Source organism: Coregonus clupeaformis, unplaced genomic scaffold, assembly GCF_020615455.1.
Source record: "Coregonus clupeaformis isolate EN_2021a unplaced genomic scaffold, ASM2061545v1 scaf0908, whole genome shotgun sequence".
NCBI lineage: Eukaryota > Metazoa > Chordata > Actinopteri > Salmoniformes > Salmonidae > Coregonus > Coregonus clupeaformis.
This window is the reverse complement of record NW_025534362.1, coordinates 111,748-136,219: the sequence shown is the minus strand read 5'-3', so window position 1 is coordinate 136,219 and position 24,472 is coordinate 111,748. Positions and strand designations below refer to the sequence as shown.

Here is a 24,472-nt window from a genome sequence, read left to right as displayed (position 1 = left end):
TCAGATTCCGTGTAGAGCCACCTGGTGAGGATTTCTTAACTGCTCTTATTCCATTGTGTGTATTACATGCATCAGGAAGTAGATGAAATAAATGAGGTTTTTTTTGTATTGTCCTTCGTAAGATGATGATGGAAGTGAAGCACTCCAGAAAAAGACAAATGAACCCAGACAAGCCCAGCGTACAGTGCCACAGCTTCCACCAGCCCCTAGTGGTAAGATCCTGCATTAGGCTACTAGGTCATTGAATGTATAATCAGCAAGTTGATGCTAAGTTTTACACACATTCAAGTATGTGGGTGAAGAAAAGCTTACAGATAATGCAAGTACTAGTCTTAAATTGAGAAGGCATGAAATCATGACCTAATGACAGTTGATATGACAAGAAATTACCACACCCATCTGATCTTGACATACTTTATTATTTAGTGACCAAAAGTGTAACAGTTCTTTATTTTTTTATTTTTTAGTAACTTCAAGAGCCAGTGTCTTTGAAAAGACCCTACAACAAGGTACATAATGTTTCAAGTCTGATAAACAAGCCTACTTTCTCAAAGTTCTGTTCCTACCAACTGTATGGGATGAACAGGAACATCTGTTAAGTGTGTACTATAAATGTGGTAACGGTTTGACATCTGTGATATTCTCTGAAGTTGCAGATGCAGAGGACTTGAGGCCATGTGCCACCTCAAGCCAGAGGGACAGTAAGTGTCTGGTTGTAGTTTTAGGGTAAACAATTAGTTTTAGGGTAAACAATTGAATTGTATGAAGTATTATAGCTTTACAAACCTTTCAAAGCCACTCAATAGAATACAATTACCATCATATTTTTGCATATTAGGTTATTTAAAGTCATATTACTACTTTGTGCATACTGTTAGAACTTTCCAAATAGTTGTGGTGCTGTGTATGGGTGAAACTTGTATTTACAAAAGTAGTGAAATCACCCTATTCTTCTGGGGTAAAACACAAGTGTGATGCCATGTTTGTAAATATCTGTATGTATTTGCCATCAAACTAAAAGCATAATAAAAAAATAAAGAAATTATGCTTAGCATTTATTTTTGTTGGGATTCATTAACCTTCCCACTGAGCTCCTGACTGACATCCCTTTACGTTTGGTTCTGTGCCAGTTTCAAAAGCAAAGTATGTCTTCATGTTTTTCCTTCTGTTTTCTCAGTTAGTCCAAGTGGCAGCCAGGAAGAAGCTGGCCAAGACAGAGCATCAGAATCAGGTTTCTTTAGCCATCAAGATATTGATCTCGAAATCGTAAATGTAGAAAGTTTCAATAACAGCATGGTTTGTTCTTATATTTTAGACCAAGAGCTGCCATCCCTGGTTGATGAGCCTGTGGCTTCTGAGATGCCTGCTGGATACATTAAAGGTATATTATGCTAGCCTATATGTTACAACATGTTGCTTCTCTTGTACTGTCAACATCAATTCCAAATGGTTTGGCTGTCAGCAGATACGTGGTTATCAATACTACTAATATATATGAAGGGTGGATATTTTGATCAAGGTATTTCACATGGCCTTGATACATGTCCTGCCTGGTACTCATGGCTTGTATTGTCACACTACTTGCAGCAAAACTGTTGAGTCTTTATTATTTTGCAGATCTTCAAGCAGTGAAGATGAGGATAATGGTGAAACTGAAGATGATCCGTACAGAGTTTAGGACTGCTCTGAACCACGTTATGGAGGCCATAGAGGATAATGGTGAAACTGAAGATGATCCGTACAGAGTTCAGGACTGCTCTGAACCAAGTTATGGAGGCCATAGAGGCCCGGCAGCCAAAGGAGTCAGAGTCCTTGGGGCAACTTGAAATGCTGCAAAACCCTGCAGAAACAAATGAGGAACTAAAGGATATCTGTGAAACACTTAAAGACTCCCACTATCGAAGGGAAATGGTAGGGATGGACATTTAAAATGGATCTGTTTGTAAAAAATGGGAAATCTATATCAAGTATTTTGAAAGCAATTGACAAAAATAAGTTAGCTGTTTATCAAGAGCCCCTTGAATGCGTCCAGATTTGAGAGAAAATTGCAACCTGCAATATTATTGAATCCAAATATCTTAATGTCAACGAAATGCAGTTGTCATATATGCCATATGCCTATTTAGTGTTTGGATTGATTTCCCAATTAACACTTAACTTATCTTAAGAAGAAACGATCAGCCCTCTGCCTGTTTACACAAGTTTTAGCCCATGATTACATGATACACTACAAAAATGATTTCTCATTACTATCAATCAGAACTGTATGGCCAGCTGTTTTAGCTGAGGAACACACAAATGAGTGGGATTTCTTTATTTATTTTTTATCAGATTCGATACCTGACCCTCTGCTGTGGCCTGGACCTGGGCTCAGGAATCAGACGAATGATGAGAAAAATTAGAACAGAGGAGCTGTGGACAGGCTACTCCTTGAAGGGCAGGAAGGGGAAGAGGGCCTCCAGGCAGGTGTGTTGTGACTGAGTGTGTGACAGATAAAATCGTTTTAGGGTCATTTAGTGTCATTTAGAGGTAAAATGTGTGCATTGGTTGACACGTTCCACCTGCCCATTGCTCTCTGGGTGGTACCCCGAGGTAAGGCTTACCGAGACCCCCAACCGTTCCATAAACGCCCCCCAGACTCTGGAGGTGAACTGGGGACCTCGGTCAGACACAATATCCTCGGGGACCCCATAGTGCCGGAACACATGGGTGAATAGGGCCTCAGCGGTTTGTAGGGCAGAAGGGAGACCCGGCATAGGAAGGAGACGACAGGCTTTAGAAAACCGATCCACAACGACCAAAATGGTGGTATTCCCCTGGGAGGGGGGAGATCGGTTACGAAATCCACCGATAGGTGGGACCATGGTCGTTGTGGAACGGGCAGGGGATGTAGCTTACCCCTGGGCAAATGTCTAGGCGCCTTACACTGGGCACATACCGAGCAGGAGGAGACATAAACCCTCACATCCCTAGCTAACGTGGGCCACCAGTATTTCATGCTAAGACAGTGCACTGTCCGGCCAATACCCGGATGTCCAGAGGAGGGTGATGTATGAGCCCAATAAATAAGTCGATCACGAACCTCGCGCGGGACGTACGTCCGCCCCACAGGACACTCGGGGGGAGTAGGGTCGGTACGCAGTGCCCGCTCGATTTCCGCATCGACCTCCCATACCACCGGAGCCACCAAACAAGACTCCGGCAATATGGAAATAGGCTCGTTGGACCTCTCCTCTGAGTCATACCGCCGGGACAGAGCGTCTGCCTTACCATTCTGGGACCCTGGGATGTATGTGATCTTAAAAACAAAACGGGTTAGGAACATGTTCCACCTTGCCTGACGAGTGTTCAATCTCCTAGCTGCCCGGATGTACTCCAGGTTACGGTGATCTGTCAGAATGAGGAAAGGGTGTTGAGCCCCCTCAAGCCAATGCCGCCACACCTTTAGGGCCTGGACTACGGCTAACAGCTCCTTATCCCCAACATCATAATTGCGCTCCGCCGAGCTGAGCTTCTTTGAGTAGAACGCACAGGGGCGGAGCTTAGGTGGCGTGCCGGACCGTTGTGAAAGAACTGCCCCAATACCGGTCTCGGACGCGTCCACCTCAACTTGGAAGGGTAAAGAGGGATCCGGATGTGCCAGCACCGGAGCCGAGGTGAACAGGTCTTTCAGTTTGACAAATGCCCTGTCCGCCTCAGCCGACCAATGCAGACGAACCGGACCCCCCCTTAGCAGAGATGTAATGGGAGCTGCAACCTGTCCAAAACCCCGAATAAACCTCCGGTAGTAATTAGCAAAACCCAAGAACCGCTGCACCTCTTTTACAGTAGTTGGGGTTTGCCAATTACGCACGGCCGATACCCGGTCTACCTCTATCTCCACACCAGATGCGGACAACCGATAACCCAAAGAGGAGACGGACTCCTGGAAGAACAGGCATTTCTCTGCCTTGACATACAAGTCATGCTCCAGCAGTCTTCTCAACACTCGGCGCACCTGGGCTACATGCTCGGCTCGGGTGGAAGAGTACACCAGGATGTCGTCGATATACACTACCACCCCCTGCCCATGCATGTCCCGGAAAATCTCGTCAACAAAGGATTGGAAGACTGAAGGAGCATTCATTAACCCGTATGGCATGACGAGATACTCGTAATGACCCGAGGTGGTGCTAAATGCTGTCTTCCATTCATCCCCCTCCCTAATGCGCACCAGATTGTACGCGCTCCTGAGATCCAACTTTGTGAAGAACCGCGCTCCGCGTAATGACTCCGTCATCGTCGCAATCAGAGGAAGTGGGTAACTGTATTTCACTGTGATCTGATTGAGACTACGGTAATCAATACACGGGCGCAATCCCCCGTCCTTCTTCTTCACAAAGAAGAAACTCGAGGAGACCGGGGAAGTAGAGGGTCGTATGTATCCCTGTGCCAAGGACTCGGCTATGTAAGTTTCCATAGCCGCTGTCTCCTCTTGAGACAGGGGATACACATGACTCCGGGGAAAAGCTGCTCCTGTCTGGAGATTTATCGCACAGTCCCCCTGTCTATGAGGAGGTAGCCGTGCTGCCCTCGATTTGCTAAACACGAGTGCTAAATCCTCATACTCGGGGGGAATGCGCAGTGCGGGCACTTGGTTCGGACTCTCGACCGAGGTCGCCCCTACGGAAACACCTAGACATCTCCCTACACACTGGGCAGACCACTCCATAAGAGCCCTCTGTTGCCACGCTATGGTAGGATCATGGGTACTTAACCAGGGAAGGCCCAACACCACTGGGTACGCAGGAGAGTCAATCAGATAAAACTGAATACTCTCCTCATGACCACCCTGCGTCGTCATAATTAGCGGTGCTGTGACATCCCTGATCAGACCCGACCCCAACGGCCGGCTGTCTAAAGCATGGACAGGGAATGGAGTTTCTACCGGCCGAAGGGGAATTCCTAACCTACAACAAAATGTTCGATCAATAAAGTTCCCAGCTGCGCCTGAATCGACTAGCGCCTTATGCTGGGAATGAGGTGCCACCGGTGGAAATCTCACAGGAATACTCATGTGACCAACAGAAAGCTCTGGGTAAGTGGGGCGCCTACTCACCTGAAATGACTCCCAAGTGCGTGGCCTGTTGTCACCTCTCCCAAGAGACCCTCCCCTGCACCTGGCCGCGGTGTGCCCTCCACGACCGCAGGTGGTGCAGGGGATGGCTCCCCTCGGGTTCCCTCTTCTCCTCTCTCTAGCGCCAGCACCCCCGAGCTCCATAGGAATCGGCTCGGAGGTGCTGGAGGGCGGAATGGACGACCCCCACTCGGGACGTCCGCGGGTAGCCAGCAGGGTGTCTAGACGGATGGAAATGTCCACCAACTGATCAAATGACAAGTTGGTGTCCCTGCAGGCCAGCTCACGACGAACGTCCTCTTGTAGGCTGCACCTGTAGTGGTCGATGAGGGCCCTCTCATTCCACCCCGCATCCGCTGCTAGTGTCCGAAACTCCAGTGCGAAGTCCTGGGCGCTCCTCTTCCCCTGTCGGAGGTGGAACAGACGCTCTCCAGCCGCTTTACCCTCCGGTGGATGATCAAAGACAGTCCTGAAGCGGCGGGAGAACTCTGCGTAGGTGATGGTTGCGGCGTCTATTCCCCTCCATTCGGCGTTGGCCCATTCCAACGCCTTGCCGGATAAACAGGAGATGAGGGCGGAGACGCTCTCGTATCCCGAGGGCGCCGGGTGTATAGTAGCCAGGTACAGTTCCACCTGCAGCAGAAATCCCTGACACCCGGCTGCAGAACCGTCATATGCCCTCGGGAGCGAGAGTCGAATAGCACTGGGTTCCGGTGCTGAGAGAGGAGGACTGGCCGTTGGTGATGGGATGGTGTGCGAAGGCGTGGGCTCCTCCCTAGTCATCAAACGGCGCAGCATGTTAGAAACCTCATTCATGGCGGACCCAAGTCGCTGGATCATGGTGTCTTGGTCGCTGATCCTCTCCTCCAACGACCTGGGTGCCGCCACTGCTCCTGCTGACTCCATCATGGTGTGTTGTTCTGTCATGTGGTGAGGTGTAAGTGGTGTGGAAGTCAGGCGCAGGACACCGAGGCTCAGTCCAACAGAGTTTACTTAATAATCCAAAAAGGAAACGGTATGACAAACGTCCTCAAAACAATCAGAGGCGAGCATTTACGCACCATGCGTAAAAACACTAAAACAACAAACAAGAAACAAAACACGCATCACAACGACAGGCGAACAACAACACACAATCTAGACTCTACAAAACAGGGAACTTATAGGACACGCAATCAGCACACAAACAGACACAGGTGTACAAAACAGACCAAAGCAAACACACATGAAACATCCAACGGTGGCAGCTAGTACTCCGGGGACGGCGAACGCCGATGCCTGCCCGAACCAGGAGGAGGAGCAGTCTCGGCCGAAACCGTGACATCGACAATGTAGAAAATAGTAAAATTTAAGAAAAACCCTTGAATGAGTAGGTGTGTCCAAACTTTTGACTGGTACAGTAAATGCATAAATGACAAAAACCATTTAGTACAAGGTCACTGTTTGTTTTAGGTGGGACTATGTACTATTGTCCTGAATAACCTTGTCTTCACTGTATTACTTCAATCAAAAACCAATTGTGTTTTCTGTTCACACCATAGTAACATTTATCGATAAATACAGAAACAACTGAATGTGACTGAATATTAGTACACATGGTCCTCTGTAGCTCAATTGGTAGAGCATGGCGCTTGTAACGAACGGGTAGTGGATTCGATCCCCGGGACCACCCATACGTAAAAATGTATGCGCACATGACTGTAAGTCGCTTTGGATAAAAGCGTCTGCTAAATGGCATATTATATTATTATTAGAAAACTTATAATCATTACATTCAGCTTCAAAACAGTAGTGCAACCCTGAAATTGTCTCTCTGCTGCACTGAAGTCCATTGATGCTGACCGCGTGGGCGGCGCCATTTTACCAGCTCGTTAATTTTACACAAAACCAAAAATGCAAAACAAACTCTGAAATCAAAAATAAATGGATTCTTTATGAAATCACCTTGAGGGAATTATGTACATCCATTCAGAGAAACCCAAAGTATCTAGCCATGTGACTTGAAAAATAGTTACCAGGTTTACTCAGTTTGACATAAAAATAACACATCAAACCTTTACCAAACGTGATAATACCTTAACGGATTTGTTACCTAGCATGGTATGACATGTTCTTTCGATATTAGAACGTTTAAACGTGCTATTACATACTGATATTACGTCTTTTATAAAGTATTAGTTAATGTTTGGAATATTGAGAGCTGCATAAGGATTTGGAGGATGACATACATTCCATGTATTAATTTCTGTCACTGGTGGGTGCCAGAAGGTATGTGGGCCAAGATAGCTGGGGGGCCACTGGTGCTAATCTTAGAAGGAGTACGTGATGGAATATCCTGACTAGGGTGCAACACGATACCATATAGGGTGATCCTATATGTGGCGAGGAGTGACACTCAATAATGGTTGGCAACTGTTGGATGGAATTAGCTCTGAAAAGCATTATATAAACTAAGAGGTTTTCTATGTAAGTCATTCAGATGACAATAGGCTACGCCTGTACCGCTTGTCATGTGAATCTGGTACTGTAATATTAAATACTTTGAACCAACTCTCCATCTAAGTGTTGAACTATTCTCTTGCACACTGAATTACTTGATGCCAGAGAAACTCGTCATGACACATACCTATAGTAATAAAAAGAAACGGACACAAAGGTTATCTTCTTGACATCACAGTTCTGGCGCTTTCTTTTACTGAAGAATGGTGCGTGCCTGCCTGGAACTTCCTGTTCCCCCACTACCACAGTGCAGCCACAGATAGAACAATGAGACAGATATTTCACTGGATGTATAATTGTGAAGCATCCGCTTGGCGTTTCCACTCACTACCAAATATGGCAGTGAGAGGAAGCCCACTGGCTGGCAGTGGGAGAAGATGGAAGGAGATGGATTTTGGCCAACATTCTGCAAATGTTCTAATCAATGAAACATCTGATCTTAATACAGTTCTGTTCCCAAGACTAAAATCTGCTATGCACAGAGTGGACTAAGTTTGTGGACAAATATTTTTTTAAATCACGTTATTTAGAAGGAGCGCAAAGGCGAATTGAGTTATTGCACACGAGCGCTTCACAGAGGAGGCATTCCCTAACAGAAATATGCAGATGTGTGCTAGAACACACCAATAGGATCTCGCTAGCTCGTGCTTGGATCTGCCCACTATGACTCATCTGTTCCCATTGGAAACGACCAGCTGTGGTCTATCTTGGTTTAGTTATAAGAAATATTTGGTGCAATCGTGCGTGCGTTCAGGGATCCTTGGGATGGCCCTACCCCATTATATGAGAAGGACGGTGCTTAATTTGAGCTGGATCCTCCGGTACCTCTCAGTTTTGTAGTCTATGATTCCGGAACCCATTTACCAGGATCGGGTAGCCTCCCTCTTGTGGCAAGAAAAATAATTTCCACTGTTTGCAATGTAAAAATCCTAATAAAAGCAATCAGAGTAATTACATTTAGATTCCTCTGTCATGCCCCCTAAAAAAACGTAATGTGAAAACGTGCATGATATTCTAAGAATTGGTTAATGTTGGGCCGTCCTGGGTTTATGGTTTGCGCAACATTGTAGCCTAGACCAAGGCGTGGCCATTGCTGTGGTGAGAGAGAGAATCACGCCCGTATCTCTCACAGAAATACAATGACATTCACTTTCTATGATCTCTCTCCCTCTCTGTGCTGTTATAGACATAAGCCGGCAACTCTCTTCTCTCCAGCATTGCACTTCATCATTTATCTCCTAATAGAATAATAGCTGTGGGAAGTGTGCTGGAGGTGCTGCAGCACTCTGCAGTCTGTTCAGAAAGAAATTAAATGATTCCCAATACTATACCAGGAGTAAGCCTAGAACTTCGCCACAGAGGATCCATAGCTAATTTTAAAAAATAGCCTAGCTGTGGATTGTGTGTAGCCAAATCACAAGGCATGCCTAACGTGTGGCAAATCTGTCAGTTAACAGCATGCAGCCAAAACAGGCGTTTTGCAAATATTTCTAATACAATCGCTGGAAAACAGGTTGTAAAGCAAATGGATCCTGCTGAAAATAAAAGACTAATTTATATTTAAGTCATTTAGCAGACGCTCTTATCCAGAGCGACTAAAAAATTGGTGCATTCAACTTAGGATAGCCAGTGGGACAACCACCACTGGGGGAGTGGGGGGTGTAGAAGGATTACTGTTATACTTTTCCAGGTATTCCTTAAAGAGGTATGGGTTTCAAGTGTCTTCGGAAGGTGGTCAGTGACTCCGCTGTCCTGGCGCCGTGGGGGAGCTTGTTCCACCATTGGGGTGCCAGAGCAGTGAATAGCTTTGACTGAGCTGAGCGGGAACTGTGCTTCCGTAGAGGTAGGGGGGCTAGCAGGCCAGAGGTGGATGAGCGTAGTACCCTCTTATGGGTGTAGGGTCTGATCAGAGCCTGAAGGTAAGGAGGTGCGGTTCCCCTCACAGCTCCGTAGGCAAGCACCATGGTCTTGTAGTAGATGCGAGCTTCAACTGGAAGCCAGTGGAGTGTGCGGAGGAGCGGGGTGACATGAGAGAACTTGGGAAGGTTGAACACCAGACGGGCTGCAGCGTTCTGGATAAATTGTAGGGGTTTAATGGCACAGGCAGGGAGCCAAGCCAACAGCGAGTTGCAGTAATCCAGACAGGAGATGACAACTGCCTGGATTAGGACCTGTGCCACTTCCTGTGTAAGGTAGGGTCGTACTCTGTGAATGTTGTAGAGCATGAACCTGCAGGATCGGGTCACCGCTTTGATGTCAGCGGAGAACGACAGGGTGTTGTCCAGGGTCACGCCAAGGTTCTTTGCACTCTGGGAGGAGGACACAATGGAGTTGTCAACCGTGATGGCGAGATCATGGAGCGGGCAGTCCTTCCCCGGGAGGAAAAGCAGCTCCGTCTTGCAGAGGTTCAGCTTGAGGTGGTGATACGACATCCACACTGATATATCTGCCAGAGATGCAGAGATGCGATTCACCACCTGGTTATCAGAAAGGAGAAAATGAATTGTGTGTCGTCTGCGTAGCCATGTGAGGATATGACAGATATGACAGAGCCAAGTGACTTGGTGTATAGAGAGAATAGGAGAGGGCCTAGAACTGAGCCCTGGGGGACACCAGTGGTGAGAGCACGTGGTGCGGAGACAGATTCTCGCCACACCACCTGGTAGGAGCGACCTGTCAGGTAGGACGCAATCCAAGAGTGAGCGGCACCGGAGATGCCCAACTCGGAGAGGGTGGAGAGGAGGATCTGATGGTTCACAGTATCAAAGGCGGCAGATAGGTCTAGAAGGATAAGAGCAGAGGAGAGAGAGTTCGCTTTAGCAGAGCGGAGAGCCTCCGTGACACAGAGAAGAGCAGTCTCGGTTGAATGACAAGTCTTGAAACCTGACTGGTTTGGATCAATAAGGTCATTCTGAGAGAGATAGCAGGAGAGTTGGCTAAAGACGGCACGCTCAAGAGTTTGAGAGAAAAGAAAGAAGGGATACTGGTCTGTAGTTGTTGACATCGGAGGGATCAAGTGTAGGTTTTTTGAGAAGGGGTGCAACTCTCGCTCTCTTGAAGACAGAAGGGACATAGCCAGCAGTTAAGGATGAGTTGAAGAGCGAGGTGAGGTAAGGGAGAAGGTCTCCGGAAATTGTCTGGAGAAGAGAGGAGGGGATGGGGTCAAGCGGGCAGCAGGGAGGAGAAGGTGGCAAAGAGCTTTCTAGGGTTAGATGCAGAGGCTTGAAATTTAGAGTGGTAGAAAGTGGCTTTAGCAGCAGAAACAGAGGAAGACAATGTAGAGAGGAGGGAGTGAAAAGATGACAGGTCGGCAGGGAGTCTAGTTTTCCTCCATTTCCGCTCGGCTGCCCGGAGCCCTGTTCTGTGAGCTCGCAATGAGTCGTCAAGCCACGGAGCAGGAGTGGAGGACCGAGCCGGCCGGGAGGATAGGGGACATAGAGAGTCAAAAGATGCAGAAAGGGAGGAGAGGAGGGTTGAGGAGGCAGAATAGGAGATTGGAGGGAGAAGGATTGAGCAGAGGGAAGAGGAGAGAGTAGCGGGAGAGAGCGAGCGAAGGTCGCGATGGCGCATTACCATCTGAGTAGGGGCAGAGTGAGTAGTGTTGGAGGAGAGTGAGAGAGAAAAGGATACAAAGTAGTGGTCGGAGACTTGGAGGGGAGTTGCAGTGAGATTAGTAGAAGAACAGCATCTAGTAAAGATGAGGTCAAGCGTATTGCCTGCCTTGTGAGTAGGGGGGGACGGGGGGACGGTGAGAGGGTGAGGTCAAAAGAGGAGAGGATTGGAAAGAAGGAGGCAGAGAGAAATTAGTCAAAGGTAGACGTAGGGAGGTTAAAGTCACCCAGAACTGTGAGGGGTGAGCCATCCTCAGGAAAGGAACTTATCAAGGAGTCAAGCTCATCGATGAACTCGCCAAGGGAACCTGGAAGGCTTCAGAAATGATACGGACGTTAAGCTTGAATGGGCTAGTGACTGTGACAGCATGTAATTCAAATGAGGAGATAGACAGATGGGTCAGGGGAAAAAGAGAGAATGTCCACTTGGGAGAGATGAGGATTCCTGTGCCACCGCCGTGCTGACCAGATGCTCTCGGGGTATGCGAGAACACATGATCAGACGAGGAAAGAGCAGTTGGAGTAGCAGTGTTTTCTGTGGTAATCCATGTTTCCATCAGAGCCAAGAAGTCGAGGGACTGGAGGGTAGCATAGGCTGAGATGAACTCTGCCTGGCCGCAGAACGGCAGTTCTAGAGGCTGCCAGAGACCTGGAACTCCACGTGGGTCGTGCGCGCAGGTACCACCAGGTTAGTGGCAGCAGCCACGCGGTGTGAAGCGTTTGTATGGCCTGTGCAGAGAGGAGAGAACAGGGATAGACAGACACATAGTTGACAGGCTACAGAAAAGGCTACACTAATACAAAGGAGATCGGAATGATATTAACTAAACATCTGGGGAAGCGAGAGAGCGGGGCCTCCCTCACTAAACTTTCACTGAAACACTCAAATATAACTCTTCCAGCTTCCACTTTAGAAATTATAATTCTTGTAAACAATGTTTCCAGGAATAGACTAACTTAGTTTATTCAGCTAACTTGGTACAGTATTCTTCCGTGAAAACCGCCCAGGACACTGTATCATATGACGCCATAGCTAACTAGCATGCTAGCATCCAATAACACACGGTTTAGCACCAATACTTGGTTACAACAAACTACCAATGGATAATTCGTGTCCGTGTCTAATTCCTTTCATAACGCAGAAGTAATTAAACGTTGGCTAGCTAGCACAAAGTCAGTCATGCTAGCTACACAAGTGGACTACACATCTCGAATGTTCAGAAAGTGAAGCTTACGTTGCAAAATTCTCAATGACTAAAATGCTACAGTACTGCTAGCTGGTACTGTTGGCTAGCTAGCAGTGGCTGCGGTGTTGACTTTGTTTGAAAATGTAGCTGGCTAGCTAACCTTGATAGTATCTCTATACTACACCTTTATCTTTGATACAAAGACAACTATGTAGCTAGCTAACATTACACTAATCAAATCGTTCTGTTGTAATGTATTTAGTTGCTACAGTACTGCTAACTGGTAATGTTGGCTAGCTAGCAGTGGCTGCGGTGTTGACTTTGTATGGAAAATGGCGTCGCTGCGAACGAATGTAGCTGGCTAGCTAACCTCGATAGTTAATCTATATTACACCTTTATCTTTGATACAAAGACAACAAAGACAACTATGTAGCTAGCTAACATTACACTAATCAAATCGTTCCGTTGTAATGTAATGTAATATTACCTGCGGAGCGAAGTACAGCACGACTACTCCCTCCAACTCCTCCTGTGTGTTACCAAGTTATCAACTTCCAAATAGGCCTATTGAGCCAACAGCATTGTTTTAAAAAGTAAAGCAAGAGAGAGATAAGCTTTTGGCCGGTGAGTGAGCTGCACATCATTGGGTGAGTCAGTGAAACTGGAAAGCTTTTTCAGGACAATATCTCCCTCTTCATATTGTACAATGTGTTTCTCTGCACACTTAGGGGCCTCGGTTATTGATGGATTCAAGACAAGGTCGTTTTAATTGATCTCAGATTCTCAGTGTCAAAGTAGCCTGTCATTTTGGTCATTTGTGAGGTATTAAAAAAGATACTGCGAAAGTCTCCAGTCATCTAAAAGGATGTAGAATTGCATGAAATCAATTTATAAAAATAACATGTTTTTCCCAAACTCTAGGCTACAAAAAATATATTCCATGTGTGTAACTTCTGCAAGCGTCTCCAGACCACTGCTCTATGCCCGTACGCGAAAGCCATGATAATGCATGCAATGCTTTGTTATAAAGATTGTTTGTTTTTATCCGTTCTGGTACCTCAGAGCCCCCCAGGTCACCCCCCTCTCGGGCTCACTTTTGGTTCCGGCACCGCCCAATTTACAAATGAAGCACTGGAGAAGTGGGTAGCTGCCGCTGCCTCCTCCGGGACACTTCTCCTTTCTATAAAGTTAATCAGGCTGTTGATTGTGGCCTGTGGAATGTTGTCCCACTCCTCTTCAATGGCTGTGCAAAATTCCTGGATATTGGCGGGAACTGGAACAAGCTGTGGTACACGTCGATCCAGACCATCCCAAACATGCTCAAAGGGTGACATGTCTGGTGAGTTGGGACATTTTCAGCATGTTCGATTGTGTACAGATCCTTGCGACATGTGGTCGTGCATTATCATGCTGAAACACGAGGTGATGGAGGTGGATGAATGGCAGGACAATGGGCCTCAGGATCTTGTCATGGTATCTCTGTGCATTCAAACTGCCATCGATAAAATGCAATTGTGTTAGTTATCTGTAGCTTATGGCATCCCATACCATAACCCCGATACCACCATGGGGCACTCTGTTCACAACATTGACATCAGCAAACCGCACGCCCACACAACGCCATACATGATGGTCAGCAGTTGTGAGGCTGGATGGGCATACTGCAAGATTCTCTGGAGGCAGCTAATGGTAGAGAAATTAACCTAACATTCTCTGGCACCAGCTCTGGTGGACATTCCTGCAGTCAGCATGCCAATTGCATGCTCCCTCCAAACTTGAGACATCTTTGGCATTGTTTTGTGTGGAAAAACTACACATTTTAGAGTGGCATTTTTGTATTTGTTAGGGATCCCCATTAGATGCTGCCAAGCACCTACTCAGCTACTCTTGTCCCCAGCACAAGGTGCACCTGTGTAATGATAATCATGCTATTTAATCAGCTTCTTGATATGCCACACCTGTCAGGTGGATGGATTATCTTGGCAAAGGAGAAATGCTCACTAACTGGGATGTAAACAAATTTGTGCACAACATTTTAGATATAAGTTTGTGTCTGGAACATTTGCAACTGGTTGCAGTGCATCCACCGCCATATCTTCTTCAGAACTGTGGCCTCTTGCTACTATAACTCTCTTCACCGCCTCCACATAGGAGATTGGCTGTACAGCCCTGATCCTTGACACCTCAACCTCTTTCACCCTAACAGGGCACTCTGGGAATTCAGGAATATGACCCCCACCACAGTTACAACATTTTACATTCACATGCTCTTCAATAACATATTCCTTCCGTCTGCAAACACTTGACATGTGGCCAAACTTTTTACATTTCTTGCATTGCATCAGGTTTTACACAAACTCTCTTATGGGGTATATTATATATCCCAGCTTTACATAGGGTGGTAGATACTCTTCATCCAACATCAATAATAAAGATGAACTTTGCTCCTTTTTCACATTCTCCATACGGGTCAAGCGACGTACATTTGCATCCTTCTTCTTCTTTGGGATTTGGTTGGCGAAGTGCATCCAACTTTTAGGTGCATACACCGCCACCTACTGTTCTGGTGTGTGAGGCCATTCACAGCCTACACACATTAAATCCATTGATACGGTAATGAATACAAAATTGCCCTGCCAAGTATTAGCCCACTCTAAAAAATGTGAGGGAAAATGTTCTTGGTTTGAGCAGGTGACTGACCTTCTAAGACCAATTGGCAGTACGCCCAGAACATTGTTCTGGGATCCAAAAGGGATATCTCAGTTTCAAGGTCTCAGCTTGGAGAGAAGAAGCCTTGTGAGGTATTGGTCGGTCACATGCAGGAACCAAATGTTAATGATGAATTAATTATTAATAAAGCTAAAATCATGCAAATATAACTTGTCTGTGTAAGCAGTATATAGGACAACTAACGGGACTGCCCCGGCAGAGCTCCCGACCGACGTGTACTATGGTGCTTTTAAATTTGTTGGAACCTCTCCAGCTTGCTGATAAAAAATGATTATTCATTTAAGTTTGACTTTCAGTCCCTTCGTGCCGATTTTCCACGACAAAAACCGACCACCCCATTCCACTATTTAACCCCATCTAGTCCTACGCCAGACCACTACCACTCAACACCCCCTGCAGCTGTTCTGCTGTAAATCCTCGCAATCCCAAGTAGTTCTCTGCCGCTGCCACCACTGCCTCTATTTTCTGGGACTTTAGATCGATTTCTGCAGTACAATTGACAACCATTGCTATAAATGCTAAAACTCCCACCTTACTGAAGCACATATTCTTCCCATCACTCTCTCTTGGTCTCTGCCTACTCACAGGAATCCTCTCAAGATCCCTCACCCTGTACCCATCTTCCTCTACCACTCTCTTCACTGCTTCGGCATATAACACTTTCTGTACTAGTGTAACCCTGGCAACCTCAATCTGCCTTTCTCTCACCTGACACCTCAGATCTCCAGCCCGTTAGCACCCCCACAACTAACACACAGAACTTTCTCCACCGATACCACTCACTACAAATCTCACTCCCACTGGGCCAGAATCATCCTTATCATCCTTGGAACGAGGCCCGAACTCGGAGTTCCTCACCGCAGGTAATTCATCCTCACTCTCGCCACGTTCACTTTCCTCCTGTAGCTCTTCTAAAAGTTCTGTGTGATCTTCCATTCCATATTCACTCAAAACATATTCCACTTTTCTCCTTTGTCCATATCCACCACCTTCTCCTTCATCAGATCTTCCAGAAGGTTTGTGCATCCCCCACTGCAATCCCCCATTCCACTTTTTTTATTGATTTTATAACTGTGTAAATCTCTCTAGGACAAGGTGACTTTTATCAAAATATTTGCCTGTATTTACCCCTACAAAAATGAAATGGTAATTAGCTGCTAATGTGGCTATCATAAAGAACTACAAATGCTATTATATTCTGGACAAAATTGCTGAATCAAGTCAAAGGTAAGGATCTCTGGGTTAACTATCTAATGTTAGCTAAATTTAGTAATGAATAAATAGGCTACATTTATTTAAATGGTCAATTCTGTGAACTGTCTTGTGCAAGTTTTAAATTGACACAATACCTGTTAGCAAAGGTGTCAGCTAGAGATGACGTGCAGGAGATTGCAGTGATTTGTTGTTTTTCATGACGTCTACTTTGATGATAATTAGTGTTTTATAATCTGAGAGGAAATAGAGCCGAGTATGTTGCTAAAAGTCACGCCAGGTTAAGCCTACACAAAACACAGCCCTTATTTTAAGTGTTTCTAAAATGAATAAAAATGAACCTTGGAGGACTCAGAACCCGAGTAAAAGGGAGTATTCATGTTACTCGTCAACATTTAAATCATATTCTCATGTAGACTACTTTTTAGTTTCTTGCATATTGCTTCCCAATGTAACAGGAAATGGATATGATACTATTGTTTTGAATGGCCATTCCCTTGTGTGATTATTCTATAGGGATACAAAACTAGTAAAAGGATCCTCTAGATGGCGTTTGCATCTCAGATGGTTACAGGACCCAGACATTACGTTGGAGTGCGTATAGATGTTTATTTGACATTGAACACTCACCAAACGTCAGCGAGAACCAGATGGGAGGCTTTCAAAGCACATTTTTGGGGGCAAATTATACGTTTTACCAGTTTCAAATCAAATAAATTAGAAAATGAGAGATGGACATCAAAATGAGAGAATTGGAGAGGGAAGCTTTTTTGGATAACTCAGTAGAAGTAAACAAGGAATGATTTGGTCTTAAAGCTCAGTATGAAGAACTTCCCACCTCTAAGGCTGCAAACAGCTTAACTAGGCTGAAACAGTCCTATGATCAAGGTGAAAAACCTGGTAAATTGCTGGCCTGGCACAATAAGAAGTAAAATTCAGCCTTTAATGCAATTCATAATTTACAAGGTGAATTATCAATGGATCCTGTAGAAATAAACCAAACATTTGCTTCCTACTACAACACACTTTACAACTCTGAATCTCCTGAGAACTGAACTAGTCAGGTCTTGATTTTCCCTCTACTTCAGAAGACACTAAATTGGATCTGGAAAAGGAATTGGATGGCGTTGAAATATCTGATGCTATTTTCGATATGAAAATACAGGTGTGCCAAGCTTGTAGCGTCATACACATTAAGACTTTGGCTGCAATCACTGCCAACGGTGCTTAAACAAAGTACTGAGTAAAGGGTCTGAATATTAATGTAAATATGATTGTTCAGTTGTTGTTGTTTTTGTTTTTGCTTTGTCATTATGGGGTATTGTGTGTAGATTGATGAGGGAAAAAAACAATTTAATCAATTTTACAATAAGGCTGTAACGTAACAAAATGTCAAAAAAGTCAAGGGGTCTGAATACTTTCCGAATGCACTGTATATAGACAGGTGTGTGCCTTTCCAAATCATGTCCAACAAACTTAGTTAGATAGAACCTGCTCTTACCCTGAGAAACAGATTTCCCAATCTTCTCCTCCTCTTCTTCATCTTTAATATTGACATTCAGCTCCAGTGTTTGACTGCAGTCTTCCAGCTTCACTGATGCCATCTCTGGATCCTGCAGTGCAAACTGTACTCCACTGTCACTATCAGGACCCAGTGACTGTAGGTTTGAACTCAGTGTGGAAGGAGAGAGGCAGGCTGGGTTTGTCCTCACTGTTGATGTTACCGGCCTCAGACTGAAATCGGCCAGTAGTAATATAGAGAGCACAGACACAAAAGTTAGTGTTGACAGTTCTGGCACTTTCTTTATTCTCTAAAAATATTTTCACTTTTTTCTTGTTCAATTATCTAATTCAGTGTTTGACTTGGACTGAAATAGGTGCCAATACTCATTTTGGGTGCCGGTACTGTTCATATTAAGGTGCAGGAGCTCCACAATACTTTTGAGCTAATACCTAACCTATAGTAGATAAATGCATAAATGACACAAAATCCATTTAGTACAAGGTTACAGTTTGTTTTAGACAGCACTATGTACTATGTTCCTGAATAACCTTGCCTTGCAACATTAGACAAAGTACCCACTTTAAATTAGGCTACACAATGTAAGTGTACTTAACCTATAGTAGATTTCCCAAATTCACATAAATGACTTAAAAACCATGTAGTAAAGTTACTGTATGTTTTAGGCAGCACTATGTACTATGTTCCTGAATAACCTTGTCTTCACTGTATTACTTCAATCAAAAACCAATTTTATTTCCTGTTCACACCATAGTGTTGTATATGGAGATTATGTCTGTGTTAAATGTTTTTCATGAAGAAATGGAATGTTGGTTATTCTAGGCCAGAGGGGGGAGGTTTTATGATCTTATTTGAAATGTGCCGTTTGGAGGGTGACGCCCGAGGGGAGACTGGTGATTGGCCAGAAGAGGGGGTAACCCTTATTTTGGCATTGTCTATATAAGAAGGGTTTAGACAATAACGGACAGAGCAGTTATTATAATTCGAGGCCACTGCTCTCCAGACCACGCGAGTCTGTAAACTTATGCTGTAAGCTTGTGATAATGAATAAATACTTTTTAAATCAAAGTGCAGCATAGGCAGACTCCTTTGTTTTACAGCAAGAGCACCTGCAGCCGACGCGACAATAGCAACATTTATTGATAAAGACAGAAACAACAGAATGTGTCTGAATATTAGTACACATGTAGAAAACTGATAATCATTACATTCAGCTTCAAAACAGTAGTCCGACCGTGAAATTGTCTCTATCTGATGCACCCGCACTGTCCTCACTGAAGTCCGTTGACGCTGACCGAGAGTAGCCGCCATTTTACCAACTTGGGAATTTTACACTAAACCAATAATATGCTAAACGAACTCAGAAATCTCAAATAAATTGATTATTTATTAAACTAACATGATACAATTATGTACATTCACTCAGACAAACCCAAAATCTCTAGCTATGTGACTTGTAAAATCGTTTTTATCACGTTCTTTCACTCACTCGGTTTGACACAAAAATAACACATCAAACCTTTACCAAACGTGATAATACCTTAACGGATGTATTAACTAGCATGGTATGACATGTTCTTTCGACATTAGAAAGTTTAATCGTGCTATTACATACCTGTAGTAATAAATAGAAACGGACACAAAGGTTATATCCTTGATAACAGAGCTTTTTTTATTGTGAAGAAATGTGCGCGTGATGAAGTCATTACGTAATAACGCGTCATTACGTAGAATACACAATAACGTCAATCAAATTGACTGGCATCTCAGCGACAAATATGATTTGACATTTGTTAGTTTAGATTTGTTTGTTTATTATCACATATTTGTATTCCTTCAAGTAATATAAACACATAACATTTTATATGATCAGATATTTTTCATTTTTAAACATAACACATTGAATTATTGAACAATTACACATTACAGATTATTGAACAATTACATTTTATTTATTTTCTTATTAACTAGTAAACCTAGACATTCTGAACAATTATAGTTTCAAGCAGTGTATTGGTAGTTCGTTAACATGCTACCTGACTGATCAACAATTATAGGTACAAGCTAATAACAAGATATATATGCTATCTTATTGAACAAGCAACTTAACTCAAATAATGATGTGTGTGCTAGGCATCTCTCTCCAGCTCTCTCCAGGTTGTTGTGCTGCTTGGCTGGCCTGCTGCTGCCTGTGCACGAGCTGAGCGCCTGCTGCTGACGTCACTCACAATGCACTTTTGCATTCAGGCACGTGTGTTGTGACTGAGTGTGTGACAGAGAAAATCGTTTTTGTGTAATTTAGAGAGAACATTTGTGCATTTTAGCGTTTGAGTCACTTTTCAAAAGTTGCTAAAAGTTCCAAATAAGTTTTTAAAAGTAGCTAAATTTGTTGCTAGGTGCTGTTTGAAAAAGAAGTTGGCAGGGTTGTCTGAAAGGTTGCTAAATCTAGCAACAAAATTGCTAAATTGGCACCACTGGGCCCTACCCCATTACATCAGAACTGGGTATCTGCCGCTTCCTGGTCCAGGACACTTCTATTTTGCATAGAGTTGATGGAGCTGTTGATTGTTATTTTTTTTAACCTTTATTTAAGTAGGCAAGTCAGTTATGAACAAATTCTTATTTACAATGACGGCCTACACCGGCCAAACCCGGACGACGCTGGGCCAGTTGTGCGCCGCCCTATGGGACTCCCAATCACGGCCGGTTGTGATAGCCTGGAATCTAAGAATGTTGTCTCATTCCTCTTCAGTAGCTGTGTGAAGTTGCTGTATATTGTCAGGAACTGGAACAAGCTGTGGTACACGTCGATCCAGCCCTGCCAAACATGTTCAATGGGTGACATGTCATGTGAGTATGCAGGACATGGAAGAACTGGGACATTTTCAGCTTCCAGGAATTGTGTACAGATCCTTGTGACATTGGGCCGTGCCTTATCATGCTGAAATATGACGTGATGTCGGCAGGACAATGGGCCTCAGGATCTTGTCATAGTATCTCTGTGCATTAAATTTGCCATTAAGAAAATGCTATTTTGTTCCTTCTCTGTAGCTTATGCCTGCCCATACCATAACCCTGACACTAACATGGGGTACTGTGTTCATGACATTGACATCAGCAAACCACTCGGCCACACACCACCATACACATGGTCTGCAGTTGTGAGGGTGGTTGGGCATACTGCCAATTTCACTAAAACAAGGTTGGAGGCGGCTTGTGGTAGAGAAATTACATTAAATTATCTGGCAACAGCTCTGGTGGACATTCCTGCAATCAGCATGCCAATTGCATGCTCCCTCAAAACTTGAGACATCTGTGGCATTGTCAGTGGTAGAAAAAGCACCCAACTGTCATACTTGAGTAAAAGTAAAGATACCTTAATAGAAAATGACTCAAGTAAAACTGAAAGTCACCCAGTAAAATACTACTTGAGTAAAAGTCTATAAGTATGTGGTTTTAAATATACTTTACTATCAAAAGTAAATGTAATTGCTAAAATATACTTTACTATCAAAAGTAAAAGTAAATGTATAAATAATTTAAAATTCCTAATTTTAAGTAAACCAGACGACACCATTTTCTTTTTTAAATTGCATTTATGGATAGCCAGGGGCACACCAACACTCAGATTTTCTCTTGATAATTACGTGAATTTGACCATTTTTCTGTCCTAAGCATTCAAATGTAACAAGTACTTTTAGGTGTCAGGGAAAATGTATGGAGTAAAAAGTACATCATGTTCTTTTGGAATGTAGTGAAGTAAAAGTTGTCAAAAGTAGAAATAGTAAAGTAAAGTACAGATACCCAAAAAACTACTTAAGTAGTACTTTAAAGTATTTTTACTTAAGTACTTTACACCACTGGGCATTGTGTTGTGTGACAAAACTTCACATTTTAGATTTTTTTTTTTTAACGGGGTATCTTACAGTGAGGGAAAAAAGTATTTGATCCCCTGCTGATTTTGTACGTTTGCCCACTGACAAAGAAATTATCAGTCTATAATTTTAATGGTAGGTTTATTTGAACAGTGAGGGACAGAAAACAACAAAAATCTTATGTATCCCAGCTTTACATTGGGTGGAAGATAGGCTTACCCTGGCGTAACGTTTTGCTAACAGTGTAAATCTCTCTAGGACAAGGTGACTTTGATCAATATATTCACCTGCATTTATCACCCAAAAATGAAAAGCTAATTAGCTGCTAATGTGGCTATCCTAGTAACTTCAAGTGCCAGTGTCTTTGAAAAGACCCTACAACAAGGTACATAATGTTTCAAGTCTGATTAACAAGCCTACTTTCTAAAAGTTCTGTTCCTACCAACTGTCACGATTGTTATAGGAACCGGACCAAGGCGCAGCGTGATAGGCGTTCGTCTTTTAATGAGTACTGTCGGGTTTTATTTTTTAATTGGATCTGTATGTGATGAATAGCTTGGAAGGAATGCATTAATGAGGAGCACTGTACTGATATGGATTGTTTCACATAACAGGCTGATAAGAACACTCTCTCTTTGTTGTCTGTGAACTGTCCTTGAACATGGCTACAGTGGATTTGTGTATTTTCGGTGCTGACTCCGCAGGTTATTATCATAGCAACTATGCCTGGCAACAAATGGAACGGATTGGCTGAAATGGAGTCTGGACCACACTCAGTCCTTTGCTCTGGTTGGCCAACAGAAGAAGTGGAGGCTTTCTGTCAGAGTATTTGAAGAACAACTTAGAGCAATAATTCTAGTTCTCAGAGTGCCCTGCGTGGTATCTCGGTGGACCCGTATATACGAACCTTCATACTTATCATACATACATTTTGCATATAATAAATTAAGCTTGGATTGAAGATCTCTTGATTCTTATTCCAATACCAGATTTGAATTACGCAATTTCTAACAGTACTTTACACCAACAACAAAACAACAAACCAAACGATACGTGAAGTCTAAAGGTTCACCAACACAAACCTATACAGAACAAGATCCCACAAAACAAAAGTGCCAACAGGCTGCCTAAGTATGGTGCCCAATCAGAGACAGCTGTAGCTCGTTGTCTCTGATTGGGGACCATACTTAGGCAGCCTTTTGGCATGTATGTTTTGTGGGATCTTGTTCCGTAAGGTTTGTTGTTTAACCTAGGACTTCACGTATCGTTTGTTTTGGTTTGTGTTGTACATTTAATGAAGTATGTACGCCCATCACGCTGCGCCTTGGTCCGCTTCATCATGTAACGATCGTGACACCAACTGTATGGGATGAACAGGAAAATCTGTTAAGTGTGTACTATAAATGTGGTAACGGTTTGACATCTGTGATATTCTCTGAAGTTGCAGATGCAGAGGACTTGAGGCCATGTGCCACCTCAAGCCAGAGCAACAGTAAGTGTCTGGTTGTAGTTTTAGGGTAAACAATTAGTTTTAGGGTAAACAATTAGTTTTAGGGTAAACAATTGAATTGTATGAAGTATTATAGTTTTACAAACCTTTATTTAAAGTCTTATTACTACTTTGTGCATACTGTTAGAACTTTCCAAATAGTTATGGTGCTGTGTACTGGTGAAACTTGTATTTACAACAGTAGTGAAATCACCCTATTCTTCTGGGGTAAAACACAAGTGTGATGCCATGTTTGTAAATATCTGGATGTATTTGCCATCAAACTAAAAGCATAATAAATAAATAAATAATGCTTAGCATGTATTTTTGTTGGGATTCATTAACCTTCCCACTGAGCTCCTGACTGACATCCCTTCACGTTTGGTTCTGTGCCAGTTTCAAAAGCAAAGTATGTCTTCATATTTTTCCTTCTGTTTTCTCAGTTAGTCCAAATGGCAGCCAGGAAGAAGCTGGCCAAGACAGAGCATCAAAATCAGGTTTCTTTAGCCATCAAGATATTGATCTCGAAATCGTAAATGTAGAAAGGTTAAATAACAGCATGATTTGTTCTTATATTTTAGACCAAGAGCTGCCATCCCTGCTTGATGAGCCTGTGGCTTCTGAGATGCCTGCTGGATACATTAAAGGTATATTATGCTAGCCTATATGTTAAAACATGTTGCTTCTCTTGTATTGTCAACATCAATTCCAAATTGTTTGGCTGTCAGCAGATACATGGTTATCAATACTACTAATATATATGAAGGGTGGATATTTTGATGGAGGTATTTCACATGGCCTTGATCCATGTCCTGCCTGGTACTCATGGCTTGTATTGTCACGCTACTTGCAGCAAAACTGTTGAGTGTTTATTATTTTGCAGATCTTCAAGCAGTGGAGATGAGGATAATGGTGGAACTGGAGATGATCCGTACAGAGTTCAGGAATGCTCTGAACCAAGTTATGGAGGCCATAGAGGATCATGGTGGAACTGGAGATGATCCGTACAGAGTTCAGGACTGCTCTGAACCAAGTTATGGAGGCCATAGAGGATAATGGTGGAACTGGAGATGATCCGTACAGAGTTCAGGACTGCTCTGAACCAAGTTATGGAGGCCATAGAGGATAATGGTGGAACTGGAGATGATCCGTACAGAGTTCAGGACTGCTCTGAACCAAGTTATGGAGGCCATAGAGGATAATGGTGGAACTGGAGATGATCCGTACAGA

The 24,472-nt window shown here is 43.7% G+C and overlaps 1 long non-coding RNA gene across 1 annotated transcript; it reads left to right on the top strand.

The window, feature by feature from the left end:
• Window positions 1–998: 998 nt before the first annotated feature.
• LOC121562541 lies at window positions 999–24,154 on the top strand. The gene is made up of 3 exons (XR_006659190.1): window positions 999–1,231; window positions 23,824–23,889; window positions 24,126–24,154. It is a non-coding gene; the product is annotated as an uncharacterized LOC121562541 (long non-coding RNA).
• Window positions 24,155–24,472: the final 318 nt, after the last annotated feature.